The sequence below is a fragment of the Triticum dicoccoides genome, chromosome 7A, assembly GCF_002162155.2.
Source record: "Triticum dicoccoides isolate Atlit2015 ecotype Zavitan chromosome 7A, WEW_v2.0, whole genome shotgun sequence".
NCBI lineage: Eukaryota > Viridiplantae > Streptophyta > Magnoliopsida > Poales > Poaceae > Triticum > Triticum dicoccoides.
In genome coordinates, this window is record NC_041392.1 from 718925594 (window position 1) to 718936224 (window position 10631).

Consider the following 10631-nt stretch of genomic DNA (forward strand, 5'->3'; position numbering starts at 1 on the left):
TCTGTTTGTGTTCTTATCAGGATGTTTTAGGGCATCTTGCTTTCATCTCATTTTGTCTACCGATGGCAGTTAGTTCTTTTCAAGATTCAACCCACCTATAGTTCATGTCCTTTCTTGTTGCAGGAGGTTCAACCTGTTATAATGTCACTGCTGCCACTAGAGAGGCCGTGAGGACAAGCATTGTTTCAAGAAGTTGGAAAATGCTCTGGACATTCCACTGTAATCTATGTTTTCATGATCTCACTGATCCGGATTCTGACACCGATGACGAGTTCTTTGCTCAGGATAGTACCAAAATAAAGCAAGCAAAGTTCATTGAGACTGTAGATTCGGTTATCCAACAAACATAGTGGGATAGGAGTCAACAAGTTCAGCATCAGGTGTGGCCTGCACAAAGAAGACTCTCATCATCTTGACAGGTGGATTTCGTTTGCCACTTCATCGAAGGCGAAGATAATACATTTTGATCTGCTAATAATTGATGGTCCATTATATGGAGTTCACCACTTCCCTCTTGAGGCCTTGGATGCTCAAGATAGCTCATTTGTGCAGTCATTGTTTCTCGCTGCTGTTTCTATAAAGCCACACTCAGGAATATGTGGCTTTACAATACTCAGAAAGCTTGTTCTGAAATCTGTTCAGATATTCGGGGATTTTCCTGGCTTGCTTGCAAAGTGTTCAGCACTTGAGGACTTGCAGATCATCAGCTGCTCTCGTGTTACTAGTTTAAGCGTACCACACAAACTCGATAAACTTCAACATTTGCTGATTGATAGTACATGGGATATCAAGACGGTTGAGTTTCATGCTGTTGATCTTGCTCATTTTGAGTACAGAGGGGAAGTGATCCCTATAGTGCTTCATGGTTGCTCAAAATTAGAGAAGGCAACAATAATGTTTATGGCCACTAAAGCAGTGACCCACACATTCACTGCAGTTCCAAGCATTTTTCCAGTAAAGATATTAAATATGCAAGCTGTTATATCAAAATATGCACAGGTTGCCTAGTTTTTTTCTTTTTTGCTTACCTCATAGATAGTTCTTCAAAATTGGTGTTACTGTTATGTCATCTTTTTTGTCCGGGTCATGTTTCAGTTGCAGAAGCTGCCAGCAAGACCACAGGGCATGTTTATGCATTTGAGGCATATGACTTGCTAACTAAGTGTAAATTGTAGAGAAGCAAATTACGATAATGAAGTTCTTCAACTGGCCCATTGTTTGGATGCTGCACCCGGACTGGAGACATCGCACTTGCATGTGAGTGCAATTTTATTTATTTAGAAAGATTAATATATGGACCTTCAGAAAAGAACTGTAGTTGGATTAGTTTGACCAAATGATTGCAATCTTCCAATGCAGATGTTCTATATGATATCCAGTGGTGTCTCCAGTGCTGAGGTGGCGGGTATGCGCCGCCATGATCATCTCAAGACGGTCTTCATGAGCGGATTTCGCTGTTACAAGGCTCAGATTGAGCTGGCGTGTTGTATCTTGGGAAATGCTTGTGTTCTTGAGCAGCTGACGATAGAACCAAAGGTCACAAACACAATATGGGCGGGTAATTATTATGCGTGGAATAAAGGCCTCGAAAGAATTTTACCGAGGGTCTGTGAGTGGGCACAGATCACCTCGGAGCGCTTCAGTAAGGTGATCACCGTGTTAGGTGCGCCCCTTCACAGTGAGTAAACTATCCTTTCCCATATATGTACTACGTGCTATTGAATAATCTTTAGTAGGCAGTCTTGAGCATTTCAGTGTAACTGGGAGAAGTTTATTCGTTCATGTAATGCTTCTGTAGTGACTGTTTGGTTACTATTTGTGTGTCCCTCTTATCTTAGGGAGAAAAAAGAACAATTTGTCTATGTGTGTCCAATGCATGTATTCCTTTCCGACCTGTAAGATGGTTATTTGTCCTGGTATGCTATCTTTGGAGCTACTGAAAGAACCCGAGTCGTGAAAATTCAAACAAACTTGCATCTCTATATGTACATTTGCCAACTCTTGAAAGAAGTGAAGCTGTAATGGGAGCTCACTGGTAACAAAACTTACACCACAAAATTTATGTATCGTTGGCTTTCCTATCTGGGAGTCCAAACCCCATATTTGGTCAAATCTGGAAGCTAAAAATTCCTTTGAAGATTTTGGTTTTAACATGATAGGTTGTCCATGATAGAATAGAATCCCTACAAAAGAACAAGTACTTCATAGGCATGGGCCTACTGATAGCAAGTGTCCCCTGTGCAGGGAAACCGAAACAACTGATCATGTTTTCTTTTGTTTTCTCATTGCTGTCTTTGTCTGCTCCTTCTGTTCGGGAGGTTTTGGGTTGGAATTGGCACCCTCCATCAGTCCAAGACATGATTACATGGCTGAAATCTGAGCCGACTGGGAGCATTGATTATCTTTGCATTGGTATGTACAGCGGTTCGGTGGGCTCTTTGGAACATCCAACTGACTGACGTTATCTCTCACACATTACTTTTCCTGCAGCAATGGAGGCTTCTTTGGCCCAGCAAGACGCAGGATCTCTTCACCACCATCATTAGCGAGTGCCGTCGTCGCCTTCTGATTATTAGGAGTAGATCTTAATTACTGGGATGCTATGCCGCTCAGATTCTGTAATCCCCTGATGTTTTTAACCTCACTGTATCCTGATCCTGGAGTGAGTTAGTATGTTTCTCTGTTAGGAAGTCTTGCACTCCGTTCTCTTCACTGTGATTATTCCAATGTAGTAACTGGTACCCTCCCCCACAAAGTAAACTTTGTTACCTTTTGCTCCAATGAAAAGCTGTCTTTAGGTTCGCCTGTCCCGGTGAAAAATGAAACACCTCTTCAAAGTGTATGCTAAGGTACCAAATCCTCAAGCCATACAAAACATCTACATGCAACATGACATCTTGCCGCTCGTTTGGTTTGGAATTGTGGTGAATTTGCCGGGGTTTTTCTTTGCGCGAATGTGAACTGAACATGGGGTTGCCCTGCAGCATATTTTGCTGATCACCCGGTTCACCGTGTCGACAACACCTGTAGAATAGTTAAAAAAAGAAGACAACACCTGGAGAATGAGGGCGATGACCGACGGTGGGCCTGGCCGTAGTCGGAATGTCGGATCCACGTCCCCTGATGAGAGCACCATTGGTGGGTAGGCGGCACTGGTAGCAAGTTCACACTCAGATACGCAACCCGACCATGTCTGATCTAATGGCCTATACACATCTGAACTGAAGCCACAATTGCAGGTAGCAATTATCATTGGCGGACGATACTCTGCCGAGCGCCACAAATAACGCACTCATTCAGTTGTCATTTCCTCAAATCACGGGATACAGAACCGCCACTCTGAATCCTGCCTCCCCAACACGAGAGCCAACCGCGCCGCCCGCCGCTGCCCAACATGGCCCGGTGAAAAATGAAACACATTTTCAAAGTGTATGCTATCTCAGCCGTGACACGAACGGCGACCTCACGACTCGCGACAGCTTTCGGGTGGAATACTACAGAGTACCTGATGCAACCACTAAGTAGTTCCTAGCTGAAGATCCTGTGGCATTTTGGATCTAGTAAAAAATTCTAGACGAAATTTCCCATGCACCCATTCAGGTGTCATTTCCTCAAATCACGGGATACAGAACCGCCACTCTGAATCCTGCCTCCCCAACACGAGAGGCAACCGCGCCGCCCGCCACTACCCACGCATGGCCCTGCTCCTCCATGTTTAATGTCGTTGCAGGCGTGAATGCAGCACTTCCGCCGCCGCCCCCATTCCCTCATCCCGTTGCCCTCTTCCGCGCATCCGGCGATTCGGTGCAATGGCGGGGGACATGTCTTTCTAGCAATCCTATCTCTCTCTCTCCAGATCGTTCTCTCTCTCTCTCTAGCAATCCTTCTTGCTTCCCCTGTTGTCTCTCTCAATGCCACTGTATGCAGGTTTTGACAGGTTTGTGTTGGCTGGAACTTCAGTTCACGCTCTGTTGTGGTGGATCTCACTACGCTCAGGAGGTGTTCCACGAAATGCAAAGCCAGAGAAAAACTACAGACGAGACACAGGTTCAGTTTTCTCTTCAGGCGATGAATGCCTTTCTCTCTTTTGCTCTGGCTACCAACATAGCCGGCTCCTTTTTTTTTTGTGTGCAGTTGCACAAACACACACACACACACACATGTACGCCGGCTTTGCTACATCAACGGACAATTCCCCACCAGTTAAATCAGGGTCGTACAGGACCCATCATGAGACCCTCTCCCGCATGTGACACTTGGCGACACGAATCTTAAAGCACAACCTTCTCTAATCTCTCCAGCGGCGTTGTGATGCGCCATGGCTGCTCGCCACATTGCCGCCGGCGTGCTCCTCGACGTCAGGTACACCACCCCAGCTCAGCGCGCTTCATTCCCGTCGGAAACGGAGACGTCCCCGCCGGCCACGGCGATGTTCGTGGGCGCCTCCAAGCGCACTATGCATGCTGCATGCACTCTTTGGCTGCGGCCGAATTCACTAAGTTTGCTACGTCTGGGCACCTGTAGATGACTCAATCAGCACGTTCCTGTAATTTGTTGGTGCTTGACTTGAGCTTGGGGCACCGAGGTGTGTGGTCGTAAATGGTTGGGGAGGGCAGCGGGGATGGAGCTCCGGTGCTTCCGCAACAGAGCGGCGGCGAGCCGGCGACGACGACGACAAAGCGAGCGTTGGCAGCGGCGGCGACGACGAGCGAGCGCTACAGCGGCCGAGGCGGCGAAGTAAAGAGCATTAGGGATTTTGGTAAATGGGATTCACGATTTGCTACTAGGTAAAGAGGATACTCAAACAAACTAGTGCTTTGAGATTCGTTTCTCCAGGTGTCACGCGCTAGAGAGGGTCTCACAATCGGTCCTGTACGACCCGGGTCGTATAAGATTTTCTTCCGTTAAATTAGGGGGCGGTTAATTAGGAGGAGAAGGTTATTTAGCCCAATTAAAAAAGAACAAGTCAGCTGATCCGTAAAGTCCCGTTGCTTTAGTCGTGTGTCTAGCATTTTTGCATGTACTATTTTTTACCCTTATTTTCAGATTTCCCCCACTTTTCTGTGTGCATTTTTTTGCAGGGTAAAGGGAGATTTCTATTAACTTAAGGTGGCTAGTCAGCCACAACCAATTTTACAATGTCACTCATACCCGAGCCCAACCAAACAGCAGTACGACACATACTTCTGCCATGTACAACAAGAGCATGACTCACTTTATTCTGCAAACGTCTAATAGCAGTAATCGAAATTTCCCTAGGGTCATCCGCAATCATCCTCTGAATTTTCATGACGAATGCACGCGATCGCGACCAGTCCACCGATCGAGCGTTCAACATCATGACCGCTTCGGTGTTGTCCATCTCAACCACAATGGGGTGGTCTGTGAGGTGTAGGGCGAACTCGAGTCCTTCATTGCACGCCGCAAATTCAACATCTAGGCTATTATCACATGTGATCTCTCTACATGCGGTAAATATAATTTCGCCCCTTTCCAAGCACAGCACCATACCGCCACCCGCCTCGCCTATAGCTGGCACGTAGCTACCATCAACATTCAGCTTGGTCCAACCAGGACATGTGGAGTCACCCAGTGCAGCTCTTCCTTAGAGCATCTCCAACGGCCGCACAAAAATTTCGCGCCCAATAAAAGTTATAGCGCGCCATTGTAGCATTTTTAATGCACCGGGACCAACTTTGCTTTAGCAGACGCTCAAAAAGCACACAGTGCAAATTGTGAAACGCGCGCAATCCGGAGCCCAAAATATGCTGCGCGCAATAGCGTTTTTCAGCGCGCGCCCAAAACTTTTTAGCGCTACAGCATCTGTTGGAGCTGTTCGGCGCCAAAAAAATGAATTTTTAGTGCGCGGAGCTCTTTTTGGGCGCCTGTTGGAGATGCTCTTATGCTCCACAGTATGACAGCTAGCATCAGCTCCCACCAAGGTTTTGATTTTCGGTTTGTGAAATTTTTCGCCCAGGCTAAGATGGTCGAATTTCGGCCATTTTCAAAAATTTCGGCTGTAATTTGACCAGAATTTGGCAGAAATTTGACCAAAATCTAGTTTTTCGCCGAAAGATATTTTTCATCCCAGACCGAGATGGTCGAAATCCGTTTTTTCGACCGAAATTCGAAACACAGCTCCCACCTGGACGACCATCTTGCCCTTCACCATATCTCCATAAGGCCACTGGTGGATACACAAGAGAGAGTTGATACATCCTTGGAGGAATCTGCGGGAAGCTTCCGTCGGTGGATGGATCTTTCCATGGGTTATTTCATTGCGCATGTACCACGCATGCCACATGATCATAAGTAGTACCATGCACGTGGTGTCCGAGAGTGGTTCCAGCAGCGAGAACAGCCATTCCGGGCCTGTGTGCGTTTACTAGACGGTTATATGAATATGTGTCATTTTCAGTCCAGAAAAATCTATGTCAGTTCAAGTTTACATTGAGCATTTTTTAGTTCTCTCTCCTGTTAGGATAATTAGGTAGTTTTACTGGGCCATGCATATTCGCTTCGTGTCCTTTCTTTCAGATATTTGGCAAATTAAATTTTCTCACCCAGTGTTCAGTTATTTTTCTCATTTTATTTGCTGCTCGTGTATGTCTGCGGCCGGCTCATGTAATGTGATGCATCTATGTAAAGAATTTGGCTAAAATGTACTACACTACACTAGATGTAGATCCAAAGATTAGATACTTAATAAGGATCCTCGAATTTAGAAAGTCATTACAGCAGGGAGGAGATCATGGAAGTCATTCAAGGTAACACACTTGACTTGGGTCAGCTCCAAATTGCTATTCTGAATATAGTTTAATTCACATACATAATAAGCTATTTGATGCATTTCTTGTCCCTAGAGACTTCTCAGGTGCAGCCGGTATCTTTGAACCATCAACACCGCCTCCAGCTGACGCAGCCCTGGGCCGCTGACATCTGCTTAGGTGATGGCAGCGGCCGGGGTTGGTCTTCTTCTTGACGCACATGCCTTACCTCTCCAAGATCTGTGGCTCCTTTGTTAGTTATTTAACCTCAGGCGTGCATTGAGAACTATGATAATGTCAGTGCTTGTGTTGCAAGGTTCTGTAATATCAAGTGTTGTCTTGATCGATCCTTGTGTACACGTGAAGTTCACTTTGTACAGTACCTTTTTAGGAAACTTTTGTACAGTACCTGAAGCAATAATTTGGCCATACATGTGATTTAATTTATCATGATTTTTAAATTATAATATCTCAGCCATAGACAATAATTTGGCCATACATTTGATTTAATTTATCTGGAAACTTTCCTAGAATTACAAGATCACTTATTTAGGTCAAGTTTGTATGTCTTATACATTAAAAAATCCCTCCTTCATCCAATGCAAAGAGAGCTTTAGAAAACTCAGAACTCAGAAACCTATTAGTTGGTCCCCTAAAATACCTAGGGTATATATTGTATATCCCTCTACTTGTATGGATGACATGAAATCATTTGAGAACTTATGTGCATCTTGCATTCTGTAGTAACCAGTGCAAATATATCCGATGGCTACGCTCGGGCATCGGCCGCCGCCACAGCCTGATCACAATGCCTCGATTGTAACTGAATAAATTCCTTTCTTTTCTGGTGCATGGCCTTCTCTCTCTCATCCTTTAATTTCTTTCCTCCGTGGTTCATGGCAACGAATGACTATATTTTTCTTTGATTCTTTATTAGGCGGCTTATCGGTTTCAACTGGGAAACATATAAAAGTTGGTGAAACTTGATCGAAAGGAGCGAGGTGGAACTATTTATAGTGAAACGACCGGTTTCCTAGCACATACCATAACATAGCTGAGCTGGCTCCCATGATCTATATGTGACAGCAAGGTCTGGACTTCGAGTCTCCCATGTGCCTATAGTTTTTCGTTGCTCCTCCATTGATTCAAAAAAATGAGAGGAGGCCTACCTCGGCCCATAATAGTTTGTTCAAATAATGGGCTGGGAACACATATATGGGTCGGCGTAGGAAAACAATTAATTGTATGGAGAACTATGAAAGTCTCCATCCTTTAACATTAGGTAAAGATAAAGATATATACTTGTCATTTTGATTGTAAAAAACCTAAAACAATTGTTTAGAATAGAAAAACCACTGTTTTGGTATTATTAGACCTTTTTTATTTGTAATCGCATTTGCATTTATGAAGACGTATTTTGCACGTGCACGTTTATTAGGGTTGAATAAAAACACATCATAGTTTCCAAAAAAAAAATGATGAGGCGTGCATGCACCTGCGTGCCCTGCACGATGTCCTTCTCCCTCGCTACTTCTTCTGTATGGAGGAACGACCCCTCAGCCTACTGCGCGCCCACTCATCATGGTCATGTATACATGGATTCTAACCCCTAAAAAAATGTACACATGAATTCAAGTTAATTTTTTTCCACGTACGGTACGTGAGGCGTGGCCTACACTGCCATGCATCATGCTCATCAGCTCCCAGTAATGCTAATAATACATAGAGTAATGCTAGAAATACAGAGTTACACGGGATTTACAAACTGGTGAGCTTTGATTAGAAAGAAAGAGCTTTCTTTCTAACTAACCTCTCTATCCTGATTTTCACGAGTGTGGGCCCCTCCTCTCCCTCAATCTCCAGTCAAAACTCGCCAATTTGTAAATTCCATGTAACTCTATGTATCTCTAGCATTACTCCATCAGCTCACCTCGCTCCTCTCGTCGACCATCCGCTATATACATGCTTGCATAATACTTTGTGCTTCCTCTCCTTCCTCCTCTCATCCTCTAAGTACGAGTTATCTCCCGCCCTCCGTCCATGGTCCATGGTCTTCTCCTCTACACCCATGGTCTCTATCAGTGGCGGAGCTTCATGGGGCCAAAGGGGGCCATTGCCCCCTACTCCAGAAAAACTACCACTAATTATAGGTTTGAATATCAATTATTTCTTAGAGTTCATGCATAATTTATCTTCTTCGTCACCCCAACTCTGATTGCCCCCTCAAGCTAGTACACTACATCTACATGCTGGTCCAAGGCGCACCACCACCACCCTTGGCGTCGACAGCGCCAGCACACTCGTCCACCTCGTCGTTGGCACCACAGTTGGCGTTGAGGACATTCGTCACCGGCAACGCCGGCGTTGAGAATCTTAGCACTACGTGTTGGAGCCCTACCTTTGGGATTGTGCATGCGCTCTCGGAGCGAGCAGCTAGTACCCCTCCTCCGCCGGGGAGCCGCCGGAGCTCCCCCGGCGACGAGGAGGAGGGCACCGTGATGGTGCACCTCCCCGTTCGCTGCAGCTGGCACCGTGATGGGCCGATCGAATGACGTGGGCATCGAGCGCGGCATCCACGCGACCGGTGCAGCGCACCTCACCGAGCAGACTCGGCGAGAGGATGGTACCAGGTCTTCAATCTCCTTGTTCTTTTGGTGGTTTTTGCTTCCGGTTCCTCTATTCGTCATGGGTAGTTCATCGTGGAGTAGTAGTTTTCGGGCTCATAAAACCCCACTTTCTGTAGTAGGCAATTTGGAAGTTTTTAGCATATGGGTCTGTTTAGGGCGCATCTATGCGACATCTACTCATGTACAAAATTGTGGGCTCGTTTCGTTTTCTTTCTCTCAGTCCTTTGTAATTGTTTGGGAGCACCTATAGCTCAGCAGAAAAAAAGTTGACTAACGCAAACTGTTATTGTTTTGGTTTCCACTGATTAGGCCTACTGGTCAAGGTTTTTAACTTCGGAAACAAAATAATTTCTGGCCTCACCAAAATATGTGGAATTGTGGAAATTTTGCATATTCTGGATTTTTTAGATTTTAAATTTCACTTAATTTTAATGAATTTTAACACAATTTATTTATTTTTAAATCAGTTTGAATCTACCTTGAAATTTCGGTGTTAAATATATTTTGGACCCCACTGAAATATGCGAAACTTCAAAAATTTCACTGAAATTTCGTTGAAATTTTTAACCCTGCTATTGGTTGTCTTTTGGTTATCCAGTTGCTGCTGTGTAGTGAGAGGCGAAAAATCAAAATCTTGCGTTCTGACGCAACAGAGTAAAAAGTATATATCAGGGCGGTTTGTTCCCAGTAGGGTTCCGTCAATGCATTGAGCACTGTTGCTCTGTATGATTAAAGATAAATCTTACTCCTATTTTAGTTTCAAGAAAAAGGAGCGGACGTGGTACGAGCTCTACAACAAGTATAAAAATGTGACATGGTTGGTTACTTTGTCATGGTTAGAGTGATAGTGGTATCCCAGCCCATTAGGGTTCAAGTCCTGGTGCTCACATTATTCCTGAAATTATTTTAGGATTTTCGGCGATGCGTTTTCAGTGGGAGGAGATGCTCCCGTCAACGACGACACGCCTACGATGATTTCGTAAATCTCAAGATGATATGGCGACTTAGTCTCTCGAAGGTGCTCATAGAGATAGGGTGTGCGTGTATACGTTCATAGGGTGAGTGTATGCGCGTATATATGAGCGCTTGTGTCTGTACTGTGTTAAAAACATTTCAATGTATAAAAAAGAAAAATACAGAAAATGGAACATGACTAAAACCTGATGAAAACACATTTAAATGAGATAAAAAAATCTAACTACTTAGAATGGAAAAACTGAGTTAAGATATGAAAAGA

General features: G+C 44.7%; 1 pseudogene; it reads left to right on the top strand.

The window, feature by feature from the left end:
* Positions 1-62: 62 nt before the first annotated feature.
* LOC119334033 lies at positions 63-2748 on the top strand (annotated as a pseudogene).
* Positions 2749-10631: the final 7883 nt, after the last annotated feature.